This window comes from Trachemys scripta, chromosome 7 (genome assembly GCF_013100865.1).
Source record: "Trachemys scripta elegans isolate TJP31775 chromosome 7, CAS_Tse_1.0, whole genome shotgun sequence".
Classification (NCBI taxonomy): Eukaryota; Metazoa; Chordata; order Testudines; family Emydidae; genus Trachemys; species Trachemys scripta.
Genome location: NC_048304.1, coordinates 76,375,014 through 76,394,882, shown reverse-complemented (window position 1 = coordinate 76,394,882; position 19,869 = coordinate 76,375,014).

The following is a 19,869-nucleotide window of genomic DNA, read 5'->3' as shown; positions in this document are numbered from 1 at the left end:
TGCAGTATTTTTGTTTTTTTTGGGTTGTTTTTTTTGTCTAGGAAAGAAAAACAAACAAGTAAACAAATAAACAAATACCATACATAATCAGCTTATCCTTAATAGAACATCATCCTAAAGGCTGACTTCTCTTGATTACACAGACAACATACTCTCAGATTCTTGGAGACACCTTTTGCAAAAACAAACAAAACAAAAACTAAAAACAACAACTGTTCTTACCTATTGTGTTTATAGACAGATGCTCCTCAGACCACTCTCTTATTTGCAGAAGCAAAATAAAACAAAACAACATAGACTTTTCAGATCTCTGTAGATAGATGAAAACCAAAACTATGAAACCAGTTTAAGAGGACAGAATTGATTTTTCCATATAGCTCCCACATAGACATTAACTAAAATGCCTGCAGTCTTTCAAAAGGGGAGGGTTTTTGTGTTTTTGGGTAACCTGTGTAATTTTGAAATCTTCAAAGTCTAAATTGTTGTTTCATTTCTCAAATGTCTTCTGTGGAAAAAAGTGCATGCATGTATTCTCCCTCAGACAGTGAGACCTTATTCTTTGCACAAGGTGTCAGCCAGACTGTTAACGCAGCCTAATCCCACCGGTGGCTGGCCAGAGATTGGGTCTTTGACAGAAATGCATGGAGAGGAGGAGGGGGTGAGAGAGAAAGAGAGTGTGAACACATTTAACTCCTTTTATTCCACAGTATTAGCCAGCTATGGGGCATAGCTATCTCTGCATGAAACTTATAGTGTTGTATTAATGGCTCTGTGATTCTTCTAAACTGCCCTTTGAGTATTCGCAATCTCATTCAAACTGAATGCATCCCTTGAAATAGGAGGTGGAATGTGCAGTTTCTTAGACCTGCAATATCCCCAGCACTGAAGAAGTTACATATTATTTCAGATGTATTTAATTTCTGTATTTTTTATGTCCCAACGGGTGCCAATTCAAACACAAAAGGAAGTGAGAAAAGTTATGAGGAAGGGACTGCTCTGAAATTTTTAAAACCAGTCTGGAAAGAACAATTCTGAGCAGAGCTGTGCAGATATCTTGGATTCCTGAAGCTGTGTGGGAAAGAAACTCTAGAAGTCTATGGGCTAATTCTGGCTGGGAAGCCAGGGGAGAAAAGGTGCAGGGGGGAAAATTCACATAGGACACAAAAAAATTGCTTTTGTCATTGGGACTACATATCACACCCAGTGATACTCCATGGTCCCAAATAGGCATGGTCCATTTGCACGAGGCCAGAGGCATGGCCAGGTCTCCTTGCTGCTTGTACTTGTTGGCATCTGTCAGCAGACATTGAGGGGAGTGCATGTTGCTCTCTTTCATGAGGAATATGTACTGTTTCTTAAAATCTGTGAAGGAAGTCTGGCAGTAGGAAGCTGGGTGAGGGTTTAGGATGGAACTATGTAGTAAAGCAGAGGAAGAGAGAGAAGTTTTAGGGCCAATATGGTTTTCCTTATTCTAAAGTTATTCAATGTTTGCAGGAAGTGACTCTTACTGTTATTCTTTACCACTGCCACGTGACATGGTATCAGAAGCTGATTCATTTTGAGCCAACATAAATAAGAAGTCAAGAAAAGGCCAAAATTCAACCCTCTGCAAGACTCTGAGATTGCTAAACCCACGGAGTGGCCAACGTGGAGAGAGCACTTTACTAGCTTCTGCATAACAAAGAAGCCTAACACAGAAATCGGCAAAATACAAGTCAGCTCATTCATTTATGCAATAGGGAGCAAAGCCAAAAATATGTATAAATTGTTTGCCTTCATGGTGGAAGCCATAAGCTATAACTATGGTATTGTTCTTAACATGTTTAATGAACATTTCTTTCCACAAAGAATCCATGAATGCCCTTGCTTTTACCAAAGGGATGCAGAGAAAGTGTGGCACTATATGAACAAGCAGCGTATTGTGGCTTTGCTATTGGTAAGAAAGAACACATGGGAGATCATTTTAAACAAGGAGCTTTCAGAAAAATCACGGTTAATGTCTGTGCTAACTCCAGAACAGGCAATGCACTAGGAACAGCCCTCTGAATTAATGAAATTGCAAGACACCTCATGAGGAAGCCAAGAAAGTATTGTGCAACTAGTAACCAATAAAATGTTTCCATGGTGAAAAAGAGGCACAAGAAAGAAAGAGAACGCCTCTAAAGAACAAGACATTTCCTGAAATGTGGTAGGTGTGGCAAGGGAGAACCCAGATAGATGAGGTTTGCCCAAATAGTGGGAACATGTGCAAGGAATGTATAATAATAGGACATTGGGAGAGTATCAGTTACATCAAAGGAATCAGGGGGGCCTTTTCCCTGAGATCTGTAGAGATTCATGGGCAGAAATGTCTAAACAGACTTTTAAGGAGATGCGCCCTAGCCTGAAATAGGAGCAGCACAGAGTAGAGCCCAGTGGCCCAAAGGACAGACATGTTGATTAAGTCAATTCAATATCCACAGAAGATACAAAAGCAAGGAAGGCATGTTTGACACATGTGTCATTACTGGAGTGGGCCCACTACAATTACTCTTTCAGACCACTTCATAGCTATTGACATAGGCCTACCAGTGAAGTCAATGTGAGTCTTTGAGTGAGTGTGAATGTTTATGTGGAGGCACAGACTATGGGAAGACATAAAAACACCAGGGGCCCACAGTTCGGTCCTATGAATTTCTGGAGGGACAATGCCCCAACCTTGCAACCCACCTCCTGGATGACAGATGGTTATGCCACTTTAATAGATGAGCTGATACCCTAGGTAATCATCCAAGTATAGGAAAGTCCTTCAGGCCCCTTTCCACTCTGCACTGAGAATTATAGTCCATGAAAATCTGTCACCACATTAAAAATGTTTTTGGGAAAAAAAGAAATCTAGCTCTTCAGTGAATGCCTGGCAGGTGTGTTGTGAGTCTTTATATCTGAAAACTACTTTCATCCTTGGGTGCAAAGTGCTATAGCTAGTTGTAGTATAATAATTCTAATAAACTACATAATTATCTCAACTGGGCTGGAAGGGGAACACACAAATTACTGTGCCTCTTTAGAACTCCCCAGTTCCAAGAGCAAAGTCCAGGATCCTGATACAACACTTAACAGAGGGGGAGTAAAGTACAGAATCCATTATTTTTGGTTTTTGCAGCAAGGTATCCATGTTATATGCCCATTTAAGGATTGAGAATCTAAGGGCCAGATCCTCCACTAGTGTGAACTGGCAATGGAGCAAATCAGCAAAATGGAGCTATGCTGATTTATACCAGTGTGGGGGGCTGGCCCTAAGTGTTCGGGTATTCCCCTTCTGGATGGCTGCTAACAAAGGTGCAAAACATGGTGGAGCTTTTTGTTATGTGGCTATTTGACACAGACCTTCCTAACAGCCATCTGATGATAATGCTCTAGAGTGGCTACGAACCTGTGTTTAAAGATCTAAAGGAGGAAAGTTCTGTGCTATGTTACTGATCCCCTCAGATGGTCATTCCCCCTTCCAAAAACTCCTGCTGTGTATTGCCTAGGTCAGATTGCAATGGAGGGAGAGGGAAACGTTTTCATGTTTTTGCTACACTAACTTCATTGGGTTAATTCTGTGTCTGATTGGTTGTGGCATTGTATAATCTAATACACCTGATATTTTCATGTCTGGCAAGCTGCCATATTTTGTTTCTGGCAAGAAATATGACTTCCAACTTGTTTAAATGAATATAGAAAGAGGGCACCTCTTTAGAATTCCCACCTGCTAACTGGTTGGAATCAGTATCTGCCAGCTACCTGAATTAATATGTCCTTGGGTGGTTAACACACATGATTAATATTCCTGTTCAGAAACAAGATCTTTTTAGATACCCACTAGGGCTCAAGCAAGTATTATATCTCCCTGTGAGGCTGTGACAGAGAAGTGTGAACAAAATTCTGGTGCTTAAAAAGCACTCACATGTCAGACTTGGAGTATATGGTCCTAATGACTGGAACAGTTGTTCCTATTTCTTTTATGTTTTGTCAAACGCTGGCAATGCATAAACACTCTGAGGATTGTCCAATAAGGACAAGCCGAGCCTGTTCCAAATCAGAGAAATTAATATGCCATAGGTATAGGGAGCTGCAGGTAGAAAAGAGAAAACAAGCTAGACTGTCCAATACTAATTTTTTCTTGTAGTATGTGTCCATATGTTAGCTTTTTTTAAAGTGTAGATTGTTTTGACTGGCATAGCTGTTGTCCTGGCATCCCCTATTAGCTTTGTGGGAGCAGAACTCATTGCTTTTTCATGTTCTGGCTCCAATGTCCCCACTCCAGGGTATGCCTATGCTGTATGTAAAGTTATCTGTGGCATTATGTGGCTCTGACTACAATATCTGTTAAAAATACAGGTGCAGATTTTTCCTTTCAGCAGCCTTATTTCTGAAGAATTCATCTTTGTTTTTATATTTTAGAATGATTTTTTTTTCTGCTTAGGTCTAACTAAGGAAACTAAACTCAGCTTTGAAGAGTATTTTAGTAGGAAACTATCTAACACACACCTACCCACACACACACACACACACCTCTCCAAGTAGCCTGGGAGATACGGGGAGGAAAAGGGTTACTGAGCAAGGTTTGGAGTTTGCAGACGCTGGGAGATTACTTCTTGGGCTCGCTGTATCACATTTAATAGGAAAAGTTCTTATTCTTTATAACAGACTTTGTTCCTCAACAAGCATAAAATCAGTCTAACAGAATAACGTGCCAAGTCCCCAGCCAGAATTCAAGTCCTGCACTATGATACTAACAGCTTCTTCATGAATTAAAGAGAAAAACATATTGAAGGACCTGGGTTGCTATCAAGTATCAGGGGGTAGCCGTGTTAGTCTGTATCCATAAAAACAACAAGGAGGCTGGTGGCACCTTAAAGACTAACAGATTTATTTGGGCATAAGCTTTCGTGAGTAAAAAACCTCACTTCTTCAGATGCAACTGCTATATTCATTTCCCTTCCTCTCTCCCACCCTGAGGTGCTTAGTATTTTAGGTTAATTGCCGTTAAATCATGCCTTAGAAACATACATAAAGCTCCTGCCTGAGCCAACAAAAGCAACAAAACCTTTATTTTGTGTATATGTGTAAAAGTAACATAATCTGAGCAATTCCATGGAACTTCAATTGAAAAGGTCACAGAAAAAGACAACTTTGCCCGTAATCTGTGTCATTTTAATAGGGTAATCCTATATTTTGTTTTTAGCTAGTGTGTCGCTGTCAAAGATGTCATGGGATTAAATTATTATAAATAGAACTAATCCACCAGAAAACACAAAGAGGAATATACATGTATTTTATACGGCAGAGGTTCTCAAATACTGATATGAGCTTCTTTTTAACAACAAGTTGGAAACAAACAGGCAACTCCAAGCAACCAGACTATTTCATTTGATTCAAGTACAGGGCTGCCAAATCTCATTTATCTGCAGGGAGACTCTTGTTTTGCATTAGTCTGAAGACATTTTTACAGCACCTCCACTCTAAAGGAGAAGTATTTTCTTTGTGTGTGTTTCAATGAGATTTAAACTCTTGTTCAGTCTTTGTGGAAAGCATCTTTCTTCATGGAGCTGTGACAATTTGAATATAGCTAATATTTCCACCATTTAACTTCACTGACAGTAGCTGTTGGTTCTGAAGAGCCCTAACATTTAAATAGCATTTGATATTCAGGATGTTTTGTATCAGTTTGTCTGTCCCAAACCCTCCAATACAGCTGGCAGAGAAGGAGTTAACAACTGTCCTCTTTTTTTAGTCTTTGCTGGCTTTGAGTCATTGGCATCCCATCTGTTCCAGACGCTGTCCGTAATTCTTCCCAGCATTCTCCAGGGAAGGCAGTACAATACACAGGAATTTTAACAATCCTAAACAGATTGGGGGCCACATATGGAGCAAAATGATTAGATTATAAGAAATCCAATCACATTTACTGCCCAGCCCTGTATTTTTAAGCATTAGGGTTCAGACACTCTGCTCAGCTATGAATATTTTATATGCAACAGAGATTATGTTATTTCTTCCCTCCCTTCTCCTGTCCCCACAGGAACGGTATACATTTTAATGTTTGATTGTAGGAATTTAATGAATAAGTTTTCTTCTATCTAATAAAACCTGACAGTTTGGTCACAAATTGTCATTGCAAACTACGTACTGTGAGAGGAGTGATTAAACAGTATAGAAGCAAGAAAAACAACTCTCTCTCTCTCTCTCGAAAGTAGGCTATGTGTTTACTTTATTGCTAAACAAAAATGTAGTTTAAAAGGGGTGGAAATTGGAAGTGTGCTTCAATAAAGTCAAACAACCACCAAAAATATTGTGATTTCTTTTAGGATAATTCTACAGTTACAAGACACCCTTCAAATATTATGTGTGAAAATGTACAATTAAAGGACCCTATCAGTTCCCTACTTCCATATAATCCTTCATCTAGGACTATCACACACCCAACTTCAACTCTGGCCTTCACATTTGCAAAAAGTATACATTAAAAAACAAATTACTAGGAGCAATAAAATCCCATTTCCTATTCAAGAAAATCCCTTTCCAAACAGACTAGTAATTGGTCACTTTGGCAAACATTTTCATGTAAGGGATTTTACAGTTTGAGTGAGCTTGAAGGTTTGAACTGGTTAGTGTATATGGTCCATAGGGATCGTGGGGTAATGGATAGTGGAAGGGAACAGAGGTGGAGAAGAGGGTGCCTTTATTCATGTGGAAAACCTTAATCACACAGTGAAGGTGCCTTTCCCAAACTGCTCTAAAACCAAGCCCATGTACTCCCTTCCTGAGCTTTCCATTAACAAAGAAATGACTGTAACATAAAGCTTAGCTCAAGCCTTCTCCTGCGCTTCTCTGCTCCTAGGGCCTGTTCATCTATCTGAACTACTGAGCACACACCCTGAACTTCTCTCGAGTGCCATTCTCACTGCCCTTATATCCATAGGGGGTACCAAACCACCTGCTTCTTCAGTGAGTAGCAGACCCCACATACCTTCCTCCAGCAGGATCAACAGTAACACCTGCTAGCAGGATGGAGGAGGTTCCAGGCAAACACAGCCAGCCAGATATAGGGTCCTTCTAGTTTTATTTCTAGAAATTTTAAGCATTTAGAGTGGTTAAAGACAGAGGTGGATTAAGGTTTCGTGCGGCCCTGGGCCAAAGCAAGTGTTGGAGCCCCTCTCCACTCCTTCCACCTGTGGCCCCGCTCATAGCCCCACCCTGTTCTGCCCCTTCCCCTCTGCGGCCCAGCCCTGTTCCACCCACAGCCTGCCCCATCTGTCCTCCTACTACAGCCCTAAGACTGGAGAAGCTCTGTCCCACCCACAGAAGCACAGCAGGGAGTGAGAGCTCCCCCAGCCCTCAGGCCATGGCAGGCAGGGGTAGCTCTAGGCACCAGCAAAGCAAGCATGTGCTTGGGGCAGCCCATTTGCAGGAGCGGCAGGAATCCAGCATGGGAGCTGAGACCCAACAGGGGGCCCTGGGAGCTGTAGTTCCTTGTTAGCTCCCTGCCTATAGAGCCAGCCCTGGAGCAGGGAAAAACTACATTTCCCAGCATTCACTTGGCCACTACCAACAGGAAAGAGGGGGAGGGAGTGAGGTAGCTGAGACTGCATGCTGCAGCCTGCTGTGAATGGAGAGCTGCACTGTGAGTAGGGATACCATATCTTAACATTCAAAAAATGGGACACTCCACGGGGAGGGAGGGTAGCCCCACCCTGCCACCATCCACTCCCTCCAACTGCCCCCCATAGAAACCCCAACCCATCCAACCCCCCCTGCTCCTTGTCCCCTGATTGCCCCCTCCTGGGACCCCTGCCCCTCACTGCCCCTTGGGACCCCATCTAAGCCTCCCTTCTCCTTGTCCCCAACTGCCCCCTCCGGAGTTTCCCCCCCCCGCAACTTCCGCCCTAGGACCCCACCCCCTACTTGTCCCCTGACAAACCCCTGGGACTCCCATGCCTATCCAACTGCTGCCTGTCCCCTGACTGCCCCCCCCAAACCCAACCCATCTAACCCCCCCTTTTCCCTGCCCCTGACTGCCCCCCCTGAACCTCTGCCCCATCCAACCCCCCAGTCCCACTCAGACCAGCATGTCTGGCTTCGCGCAGCGCCAGACACACTGCTGCATACATGCTGCCGTGTTCCCCCGCAGAGCCACAGCCTCCTCCCCGTGGCCCCCTCCCCCACAGCACCTGCCTTCCAGATTTGAACACCTCAAAATTCAGGAGTGCTCAAGCTCAGTTTGGGCAGCTGTTACTTCATTTCTCCCAAATCATATATACTGATCCACTGTAACTTGCTGTAGAAAAAGTAGAATAAATTGAGCAAGAAATGCTTCCCAGTGGTTATGGACTGGAATTGCTATTTTCAACAGCCATTGCTTTTTTGTTTGTTTGTTTGTTTGTTTAAAAGGAAGACAGTGATATTGCATTGGCAAATTCCCCATAGAAAGAAAGAGTGGAACAAAAGAATAATAAAGGCACCTCAACTTTTCCTCATTTATGTAGGACAATCTTATAATATGCATCCAGATATCCTCCAATCACACAAGCTGAAAATTGTTCCACTTTACTGCAGTTCTGTAACCATATGGGAACCAATCCTGTCTGTGTTCATCTAAAATTCCTGCTGAATGACCTGCCGTGGGAGCGAGTTACCAGTGACCCAGGGCTGCGGCGGAAGGAGGGTGCAGGTGGCGCGGGGAGAGCCCAGGGCTGGGGCGGCAGGAAGTGTGTGTGGGGGCAATGGTGGGGAGGAATGAGTGAGCCCAGCGCTGGGGCGGCAGGGGGTGTGGGTGAGGGGGGAGAGCCCAGGGCTGGGGCAGCAGGGGAGAGAGCGAGGAGCCCAGGGCTGGGACCGGGGGGCAGCCAAAATTTTTTTTGCTTGGGGCGGCAAAAAACCTAGAGCTGGCCTTGGTGGCAGGGAGCTAGAGCTCTTCCAGTCCCAGGCCGCAGCCGGGGTCTGGGCACTGGGGCTTCCCCCACAGCCTGGCACTTCTGCTGAGGCATGGGGTCGGAGTGTGGGGGTGCTCATTTTTCTGGGGCCCCCCCAATTGGCTGGGGCCCCTGGGCACAAGCCCCATCAGCCCTAATCCACCACTGGTTTAAGAGGCTAAAGACTCCAACTTTCCCTTACACCTTCTCTGGTGCCCTACACTCCACTGCCCTATCCGCCATATCTCCCCTGCCCCCCTTTCCCCATGCCTGCTGAGGTCCTTCCAGGGCCAGCTCTGGCTTTTTTGCCGCCCCAGGCAAAAAAGCCTCCCACTGCCCCCTCCGCCCCCCCGGAGCACGGCAGGGGAGGGTGCTGAGCCCGGCCGCGGGCCACTCTCCCCGACCGACCGGAGCGCCGGGGGAGGGCGGCGAGCCCGCCGTGGCTCTGCTGGCGGCTGGAGCCCCAGGAGGAGGGCGGAGAGCCCAGATGAGGCTCCGCTCTCCCAGGGGGCCAGAACGCCGGGAGGAGGGTGGAGAGCCCGGCCAGGGCTCCGCTCTTCCCGGCGGCCAGAGCGCGGGGGGGAGGGCAGCGAGCCCGGCCGGGGCCCCGCTCTCCCTGGCGGCCAGAGCGCCAGGGGAGGGCGGTGAGCCCACTGCGGCTCCGCTCTCCCCAGGGGCCGGAGCCGGAGTGCCGCGCCGCCCCGCCCCCCTCCAGGTGCCGCCCCAAGCAGAAGCTTGGTGGGCTGGTGCCTGGAGCCGGCCCTGGGTCCTTCCATACCTCTCACTCCTTTCCATATGCCTTACCTTGTTCCCTGGCATACCTCCTGTCTCCTACTCCCACTTCCATGTTCCCTGTGCATTGCTCTCTTCCAGGCCCTCCACTCCGTGTTCCCTTCCATACACCCTCTGTGTCCTCTCCCGGCTCACCCACCAGACTCCACCCCACCCAATCTTTTGCACCTCCTTCATTCCTCCTCTTCACCCTCATCCCAGCTTCTACACTGCCCCCCCCAACAGTGTTTCTTTCCCCACCAATGTCCTGCCCACCTCTGTGTGCCTCTCCTCCTGCTTCTCTCCAAGCCGCCTCTTTCTGGTTCCAGAAAACACATTTCCATACTACCCCCATGTGCACCCCGTCTACTTTCCCCCACTCTGTGGGCTGCTCCTCTTGAACCCCTTCCTGACCTTCTGCCCTGACACATCTACGCCAGTCCATGGTCCCCACCTCTGGCTTGGGGCTAACACCTGGCCAGATTTTTTGGTGTGGATTTGCCAGAAATATAATTAAATCTGCCAGTATTTTTTATGTGGGTCTAAAGATTTGCATTATTATCACAGTACACTGGAATATCCAATGTTAAAAGTTTCGGTGTCCAGCTAAAGATGCTGTAGCGTTCCCTCTTCTTCTGTTTAATTGATAACAAATCAAAACTGGTGAAAATACAGCAGCAGTCTGCCCACCAACATGCAAACGCAACCCGCGTGTGTGTGAGAGAGGGTTCGAGTCATGCGAGGGTGAGGAGATGTGCAATGTTATCAATCTTATCTATATGTGTTCTCTCTAGAGAGTATAGTGGCTGTTGAAGGGGGGGTTGCAGAGTTGCCTTGTGGTTGGGGGTGGGCTTGCCAGGTGTGGGGGGGCGGGTGCCAGTTTTTTTGCATTTCAAATGTAGTAACCCTACTCTGGCTTAGCCCTGCAGCTGCTCTGGCAGCAAAGCCTGCAGTCAGCAGTAGATCATTTCTAATACTGATATCAAATATTGTTCTTTATACAACTCTTGGGAGGCTGAAGTCATCCCTGCCCAGTGGCTGTGCAAAGGGGCCACAAAACAGCAATAAGGTCCTCCTGGCGAATACCCCTCATAGAGGAGGTCTCCCCAGCAGGCACAGAGCTGACATGGCTAGCTCTGCCCTGCCCCTACCAGAAGAGCTCCAGCATAGGAGTTTTGCTTCGGGTGTTTTGGTGGGGGCAAAGAGCGGGTTTCCCACATAGAGAAGTACTTGTTTAGTTCTGTAGTTTCACCAAACTCCAGTCATTAAGTCATGCAGTATAAGACCAGAAGGGACCGCCTGATCATCTAGAGTCTCCTGGATATCACAGGCCACCAACATCACCCAGCTCCCGCACACTAAACCCAACAACTGAAATTAGACCAAGTATTACAGCCCTCTGGAGATTAGACTGTTATGTGCCACGGGCAGAGTATAGGAGGGACCAGGGTGCACCACATCCTTTGATTCCCATGCAGTGGTAGGGAAATGAGTGAGACATAGCACCCACACACTGCAGAGGAAGGTGAAAAACCCCAGTCACTGTCAATCTGACCTGCGGGAAAATTCCTTCCCAACCCCACATATGGTGATCAAGTAGACCCTGAGCATGTGAACCAGAACTTGCCAGCCAAGCACCTGAGAGAGAGAGCGAGCGAGAGAGAGAGAGAATGTTCAGTGCCACTGGGACCTCCCCATCCAATGTCTTATCTCTAGCCACGGCAATCCCTGATGCTTTGTAGGAATGAGATTGAAAAAGCCTCCCAGAATACACTGGGGAGGAAAAAATCCCTTCCTGACCCCTGCTGATGGGCAGCAGAAATCCTGAAGCATGAGATTTTAGGAACCTAAGGGCTTGTCTACATTACCCACTGGATTGACGGGCAGTGATCGATCCACTGGGGGTTGATTTATCGCGTGTAGTCTAGACGCTATAAATCTACTGATGAGCGCTCTCTCATCAACTCCAGTACTCCACCAGGGCGAGAGGCGCAGGCGGAGTTGACGGGAGAACATCAGCTGTCGACTTACTGCAGTCAAGACACCATGGTAAGTAGATCCAAGTACGTCGACTTCAGCTACGATATTCACGTGGCTGAAGTTGTGTAACTTAGATCAGTTTCCCCCTTAGGCCTGTAGACCAGGCCTAAAACATAAATCCTAAATGAGCCCCAGGGCTGTTGAGCTCAGCTCCGTACCACTAACAGCCCAATTAAGATACTGTAGTCCTAAACAATCCATAGCACTAAGCAGTATGGCAGGCTAGCGAGAGTAGGAATTGCTGTAGCGGGACAGATGAATTATCTGTCTCATGCTTTATCTTATCTCTGACATTGGTCTATACCAGAAACTTCAGAGGAAGATGGAAAATCTTTACCATAGCATAATTGCACACCCAACATCAGTGATTAACAACAGGAATCGGAGCCAGATAGTTTACTAGGAGATTTGCACTGTTGGGGTTTTTTTTTTTTTAAACTAAATTGTTCTAAATTTACAAGTTATTTTATAGAGTTGTTATTTTTTCACAGGGGAAGGAGAAATGTGTCACTGGAGTGGAGTTCACATATAGGCTCTTTACACAATTTATCAATTATGAATTTGAACACTGACCCTTCATGGTGCTCGGTGTCATTTTATGATGAAATGGAATAACTCTCTCTGCTTCCATCTTGTATCTGGCACAATATTTATGTTTGCATTTCAAACCTGTTTTCAGCAGCAGTAACTCTCGGTTTGGTGGTGCAGGAAATGCCTGAGAAGGTCCCCTTGCAGAATTTTTCTCAGATGATTCCATTGGAGACTTTATGGGAGGGGGAAGGGGAGGCAGGAAAGAGAGATGTTCACCTGAAAAACAGGCAGTTGTTTGCCTCCAAACTCTGCAGAGCTCAGGGTATCCACCAGAGTTACAGAGCCTCATGCCCTCATCCCCACCATTGCTTTATTAAGCTACCTGTACAAGGGTTTGCTGGGGCTCGACCCTCTCCGGGGTGGCGGGGAGCCACACCGGCTCACTACACCCTGTTGAGCTGGGGGGGGGGGGATTCGTCCAGCTTTGGGGTCTCCCTCGGCAGCCCTTGCTGTAACTAGAAGCAACATGGGTAAACCCGGCCCTGGCTCAGGGTGGGGCAACAAACGCCAAGTCAGGGCTCGGGCCCTCAGTCAGGGCTGAGCAGTAACAGGACCCAGCCTCCTCAGGCCAGGGAGAGGGGGAGTCTGTCACCCACGAGATGGGTGGCAGGGGGAATGCAGGCCCTCCCACTCCACTGTGTCCCGGCCCGGGGCCCTAGCAGCGGCAGAAGACCTGCTGCTGTCAGTGGGGATCCTGGCCACAACACACTGACATGGGCTCTGGCAGTGCTGCAGCCAGACTGGGGTCAGCTGCCCCAGGGCTACTTCCAGACTCCCCCTCGGGTCCTACCTAGGTCCTGGTGTCGGCCTCTGGGGGATCCTGGACCATGGGTTCTTCAGGGCAGGAATGGATCGGCAGGTCCGGCAGCTCCTCCGGATAGCGGGCGCAGGGCAGGTCCAGCAGCTCCTCCGGGTAGCAGGCGCAGGGCAGGCCCAGCAGCTCCTGGCGGCCGCCTTGGGCAGCGGAGTTTTCCCAGACACGAGCTAGGCTGGAGACGTCTGGTTTCTCCAGCGGCTGAGCCTTTACTGATCTCTGAAGGTGAGCCTTTATACTTCCGGGTCGCCGCCTGACCCTCTGAGGGGCGGGCTCTGAGCTCCCTAACTCCACCCACTTCGGCCTCTGGATGGGCTCTTCCCCCTCCAGGGTGGTGGGGAGCCACACCACCTCGTTACACTACCCCATGAAGGTTCTGTGGCATGAAGACTGACTGTGGAAAATTAATGAAGACCCAATATGCATTAGCTCTAATGGATTTACTGATGCTTTCTGTATGTGTGTGTATGTGTGTGTATAATATACTTTGCCCTAGTCCAGGGGTCGGCAACGTTTGGCACGCGGCTCACCAGGGTAAGCATCCTGGCGGGCCGGGCCAGTTTATTTACCTGCTGACGCGGCAGGTTCGGCCGATCGCAGCCCCCACTCGCTGCGATTCGTTGTCCCAGGCCAATGGGGGTGGCGAGAAGCGGCGCGGGCGAGGGATGTGCTGGCCGCGGCTTCCCGCCGCCCCCATTGGCCCGGGACGGTGAACCGCAGCCAGTGGGGGCCGTGATCGGCCGAACCTGCCCGTCAGCAGGTAAATAAACTGGCCCGGCCTGCCAGGGTGCTTACCCTGGTGAGCCGCGTGCCAAACGTTGCCGACCCCTGCCCTAGTCCATTGCTCCATCCCAGCCAACTCCCTTTCCACATGCAAATCCCAGACATCATGGAGAACCTCTAGAAAGTCCTATTTTGGAGTAGGGTGAGGGTGATAGTGTTGTGGAGGCAACTCACACCCGCTCCTGTACAGGATGCTGGGAGATTTCCCCTCTGTAGAGTGGTTACTGGGATGGGATTTACATAAAGTCTGATACAAATATACACAAAGAAAGCACAACAGCAAAATCCCATCGGTCTCATTCAGTGTTTTCCCCTTGCTGACCCAGATGCATGTGTGCTGAACTCAATCTGCCTTAAACCCCATTTCTGATATTAGATTAACTCTGGTGTCGCCTGACATTCAAGATTTATCCCTTTCAGCGTGCTCATTTATTTTTATGATTTGGTCAGCAGTGGTTTGAGCTAAATCTCCTCTTCAGATTACAATGTGAAATGGGACATTTACACCCAGTTAGCACTTCCTATCAGCACACAAGCAGAACATGGGGGAGGCCAATCAGAATTTGACTGCGGCAGCATGGAAAGTCTCTGAGGCCAATCAGTATGTGACAGTCTGGCCAGGGCCGGCTCTAGGTTTTTTGTTGCCCCAAACAAAAAATTTTTGGCTGCCCCCCACCTGACCACTGGGCTCTCACCCGCCCCGCCCAGTGCCCTTCCCCACCCGCATGCCCTACCACCCCAGCGCTGGGCTCTCGCCCCCCCACCCCACTCCACCCCACCCACACCCCTGCCGCCCCAGCGCTGGGCTCTCACCCCCCCACCGCACCCCACCTGCACCCCCTGCTGCCCCAGCCCGGGGCTCCCCCCTCGCCTTCAGCCGGTCCGGCGCTGGCAGGGTCAGGGTAAGCAGCGAGGCTTCCAGGCCGCGCCTCAGCCCAGGGTCCCTCCAGCCAGAGCTCCCGCCTCCAGGACCGGCGGGGACCCAGGAGGGCAGAGCCGGGGGACCGCCCTGGCAGGGGGCTGAGGAGCCAGGGCAGGGCAGCCCCAGAGGGAGCGGAGCCCCGGAGAGTGGGACGCGGGCCCCGCATGGCAGCGCCTCACCCTCTATGGCCCCGCTGCTGCTGCTGCTTCTGGCCACCCTGCCGCAGTCCCTGGGTGGCTCGGGCCGCTTCGCCCAGCCCTGGCTGTGGCGCTGGGGGGCGGCCACCCTGCGGCACCTGCAGGTGGCTCCGAGTGCCCCGCGGGGCAGCCCCCAGCCCGACAGTCCCCTGCTTGGAGCCTGCCCGGCCCAGCCACAAGGTACGAACCGCAGCGGCCCCAGGGCACCCCCCGTGCACAACGCGCTGCTGCTGCTAGGGCCAGCTCTAGGCTTTTGCCGCCCGAAGCAAAAAAAAACAAAAAAAGGTTGCTGGAATGCCACCCCTAAAATGTGCCGCCCCAAGCACATGCCTGGTTTGCTGGTGCCTAGAGCCGGCCCTGAGTCTGGCTGCTAGCACCACTGCAGACCAACCATACTGTGAGCTGAATAATAGGCTGGCAAAATGCAGTCAGATGATGTTTGGCTGGGTACTTTGCATCAACGTGAATCTTCAACTAGTGTTAAAGTTTTTTTTCTAGAGGACATTTTGGAGAGTCCAACCTAGATGTTTGTTTTAAAGGACTGCTGGAAATTGCATTCAGCTGCCTACGGCCCCCAATTACTGTTCCAATAGCCAAGGATAACTGAAGTGCAGACCCCTACCCTTTTCCCCTGGCCATGCCCCTTACCTCAGGGGTTTGGAGATGGATGGTGTGGGTCACTACACTGGCTCTATGCCTTCCCTTTACACCAGCAGAATCCCCAGGTAGCCTCTTAAACTGACTTTATGCCACTTTGCACTGCTCCCAGCAGCAGGGCCAAGAATCTGTTTTTGATTCTGGTGATGGCAAGAAGCTTTTGGGGTCAAAATCTCCTCCTCAGAAGAGCAAAAGAAGGGGGATTGTTAAAAACTCCAGATTTGTGTTTTGTGAGGCTCAGTTGAATTCCTTTCTTGCTTCAATACTCTTTTCCCCATGTAGACACGTATATCAGTTTTTGGCCGAGGTTTTGCACTATTTTCGTTGGTATCTGTACAATATGAGGAGTGACAATTAAAATGAGAAGTTGTTGAATATTGTGGCACACTGTCAGCATCTTGGCAACTGACTTGCACGGAATTTTACATTTTTTTTTTTTTTTTTGTATTTTCCTGATATCACTGGTGGGTAGAGTTCACCACCATAAACCTAACTCACATGAGGTAGCGTGATGTAGTGCCATGGTTCTTAACCAGGGGTCCAAGGCCCCCTAGGGGGCTGTGAGCAGTTTTCAGGGGGGCCGCCAGGCAAGGCCAGCATTAGACTCACTGGGGCCCAGGGCAGAAAGCCAAAGCCCTGCCACATGGGGTTGAAGCCAGGGCCCTGAACCCTGCCAGCCGAGGCTGAAGACGAAGCCTGAGCAATGTAGCTTTGCGGGGGCTCCTGTGGCATGGGGCCTCAGGCAATGCCCTGCTTGCTACCCCGTAATGCCAGCCAATGCAGAAAACCCGTTATTGTGACACAGATGGGCTGTGGAGTTTTTATAGCATGTTGGGGGGCCTCAGAAAGGAAAAGGTTGAGAACCCCATATCTAGTGGATAGGGTGCTAGCGAGGGGGTCAGGAGAATTGGGTTCTCTTCCCAACACGGCTGCCAATCTGCTGTGTGACTGTTTGCAAGTCACTACTCGATGGCACTGCTTCCCCTGCCACTCTTCATTTGTCTTGTCTATTTAGAATGCAAGTTCTTTTGGGCAGGGGCATAATAATGTCTTATTATGTGTATGAACAGGACTGAGCATAATAGGGCTCTGATCTCAGCTGGGGGCTTGTAGGTGCTATTCTATAAATAATAAAATCGTTGCGAGCGTTGGCTGCATGTTTGCAAATTGCTGTGGATCCTCTGATAAAATATTAACGCTAACTGCCCCACAGTTCGGACTCCGGGGGTTTGAATAGCAGTGCACACCAAAGTGCTGCGCTGTAACTCCCCCATGTAGATGCTCTGGGTGCGAATTAAAAAGTTTCTAGTTTGCATTAATGTAATCCTGTTTGAAGAGGACTATGTTAATGTGAACTAGGAACCTTTTAGTTCATTCCAACAAGCCATTCATCAGGCTATTCTGCCATGTGCAGTCACAAGGAGAAGGCAGCTGCAGCCTGCATCAGAGGATGCAGCAAACTGGTCTTTAGACACTGATTGCAGAAGGCAGCTTATAAAGAGGGTTTGCAAACAAAACTAAAACTGGCTAGTAAACAGCATGGTTTCTATTTCTTCCTCTTGTCCCATCTTATGAAGGGTGGACTAAAGATATCATAATTACTTAGAATATAGCACTAATAGTCATATCAATAGGCCAAATCCTAAAGCCCTAACTCAACCCTGAGAGCTTGGTCTGAGTAATGACTAAGCAAAGACATCAGGATTTGGCCCAGTAAAAATACTTAGCACTTACATAGCTCTTTAGTTGTCTAAGTGCTTTATGTATCAGGGGGTAGCCGTGTTAGTCTGTATCTACAAAAACAACAAGGAGTCTGGTGGCACCTTAAAGACTAACAGATTTATTTGGGCATAAGCTTTCGTGAGTAAAAACCTCACTTCTTCGGATGCATAGAGTGAAAGACTTTCACTCTATGCATCCGAAGAAGTGAGGTTTTTACTCACGAAAGCTTATGCCCAAATAAATCTGTTAGTCTTTAAGGTGCCACCAGACTCCTTGTTGTTTCTAAGTGCTTTATGAACATATTAATAGTTGGATCTTATTTTCCCTTCCTTTTTCCTATCATCTCACCTTTCTAGACAGTCTGTATGAAACCTTGTATAACATAAAAGTTAAAAGACAACAGGTCAATTGTGGGGGATACCCCGATTCAGGATAAAGAGATACAGAAACCTTCACCTCTAGATTGCCTGTTTGAATCCAGCCCATTTAAGCAGTGACTGAAAATAGATGCCATTTGATGGCCTTTCTGAAATGGTTGGTGACCTGAGTCCAGGTCCCAATGTTCTCATCATAATAGTCAACACCACAATTAACCCTAATTGACATTCTGGTTGGGAGTCTCAGCAGGGTCAACAATAACTAAGAAAAATTCTAACCCCTGGAGGTCATCCCTCACTGGGTTCGTTGAACAGATGGCTACTGCCGCCTCCTATGCTGTGTCTGCTGTGTGGATCAATGGTCTTCACCTTCTAGGATTGTAAAGCCAGCACCTTATATGAGCACTAACTTCACACACAGGAAGAAAAGAAACCATTTGACTAGCTTGATAGTGTAGTGGTTTTTTTTAATTAAAAACGATCCTTCCCATGATGAAAGTCTGTACTTTAAAATGTAGACTAGAGGGAATTTTCCCCATTAAACCCAAAACATTTTCCCCAATAAACCATGAAATGGAAGGCTATGTTATGGAAACACTAACAATATTTTTTATTATAGTGGTATGCCAGCACTGCCATAGTTAGGGTTTCATTAAGATATCTGCCTAAAGGTTGATCTTTCTAAGTCTGGTAAAATAGTTAATATTATTTCTGGTAAAATAGTTATTTTTATTTCTTCTTTGAAATTTGGTGTGCCTCACAATAGTGCAGGGGAGGGTTAGTAACCCAAATGGGGAGTCATTTTGGGTCAGGAGTTCCAGAGATATAAGCCCCCCAAAATAGCCATTAAAACATTTCTAGGTGGGTTTTTTTTTTTTTGCCAAAGATTAGAGTGACCAGATGTCCCGATTTTATAGGGACAGTCCTGATATTTGGGGCTTTGTCTTATATAGGCACCTATTTAACCCCACCCGCCACCTTCCTGTCTTGATTTTTCACACTTGCTGTCTGCTTACCCTACCAGAGATACAGATCAAAGTATTGATGTGATGCGGTCAAAATAGTCTGACTATAGTCTGACTATAGTCTGTCAAGTTTTACCCAAGTTAGTGCCTGGCACCCACTAAAACTTTGGGGGAACCAACCTGACAGCAATATTTTTAACAGATGTACCATTTTACATTGTGCATGTGCCAATGCAGAAAACATTCCTGCCATTTTATATGCTTTAAAGCTTGACTATTGTAAGTGCTCTAAAATCTGAATGTTTAATTGGATTGCTCTGAAATTTGGTGTGCTGGGGGTGCAGGCTAGAATAAGTGATTCGAATTTGGGATCATTTGACCCAGGGGTTCCTGGGTTATAGGCCCCGCCAAAAGCCAGTTTTCTTCTGCTGCCTTGTACAGTTAAACTGAGAGGTACTAATCACTGGATGAATCACTCAGCTTATTGAGTTTGGTGACTGTGAACTCATCCTTGAGGGCTTTGAACTCACCATTCCATTAACATAACTAAGGATAAGTTAATCACAAACCCCCACTGAAGACAAAAGGAATTTTGGACGGAATAGGTGGAGGTTGGCTACAGTTTGTGAATCATTGGTGGCAGTTTTATTTGGGAGGGAATGTAATTAAGGTATTTAGACGGGGAAGGATAGTAGGGGGCAGAGCAAGGGGGGGAATAGGGCTTTGGGGCTGCAGTGAGGGGATGGTATTTATGGGGAGAGGGTAAATAAGAATGGGTGGTAGGGGAGGGAAGAGAGGCTGACGGTTCAGATGAGGAAGGGAAATCTACAATTTTGTGGGGAAGAAGGCAGGGAGACAGGGACTGGGACAGAGAGATTGGTTGAGGTTGCAAAGGGGATAGGCAATGAGGTAAGGCTTGGATAGGTTGTTTGAGAAAACCTGTATTTCACTATTTGACTAGACCGTGGGGCAGTGGGGAATAAGTGGCTCCTTCCTCATCTTGGGGCAGATTAATGTGGTGTTTCCAAAGACACAGAGCACAGAAGTTTGGAATTCACAGCGCAAGTACCTTGTCTGATGAGGGAAAAGACATA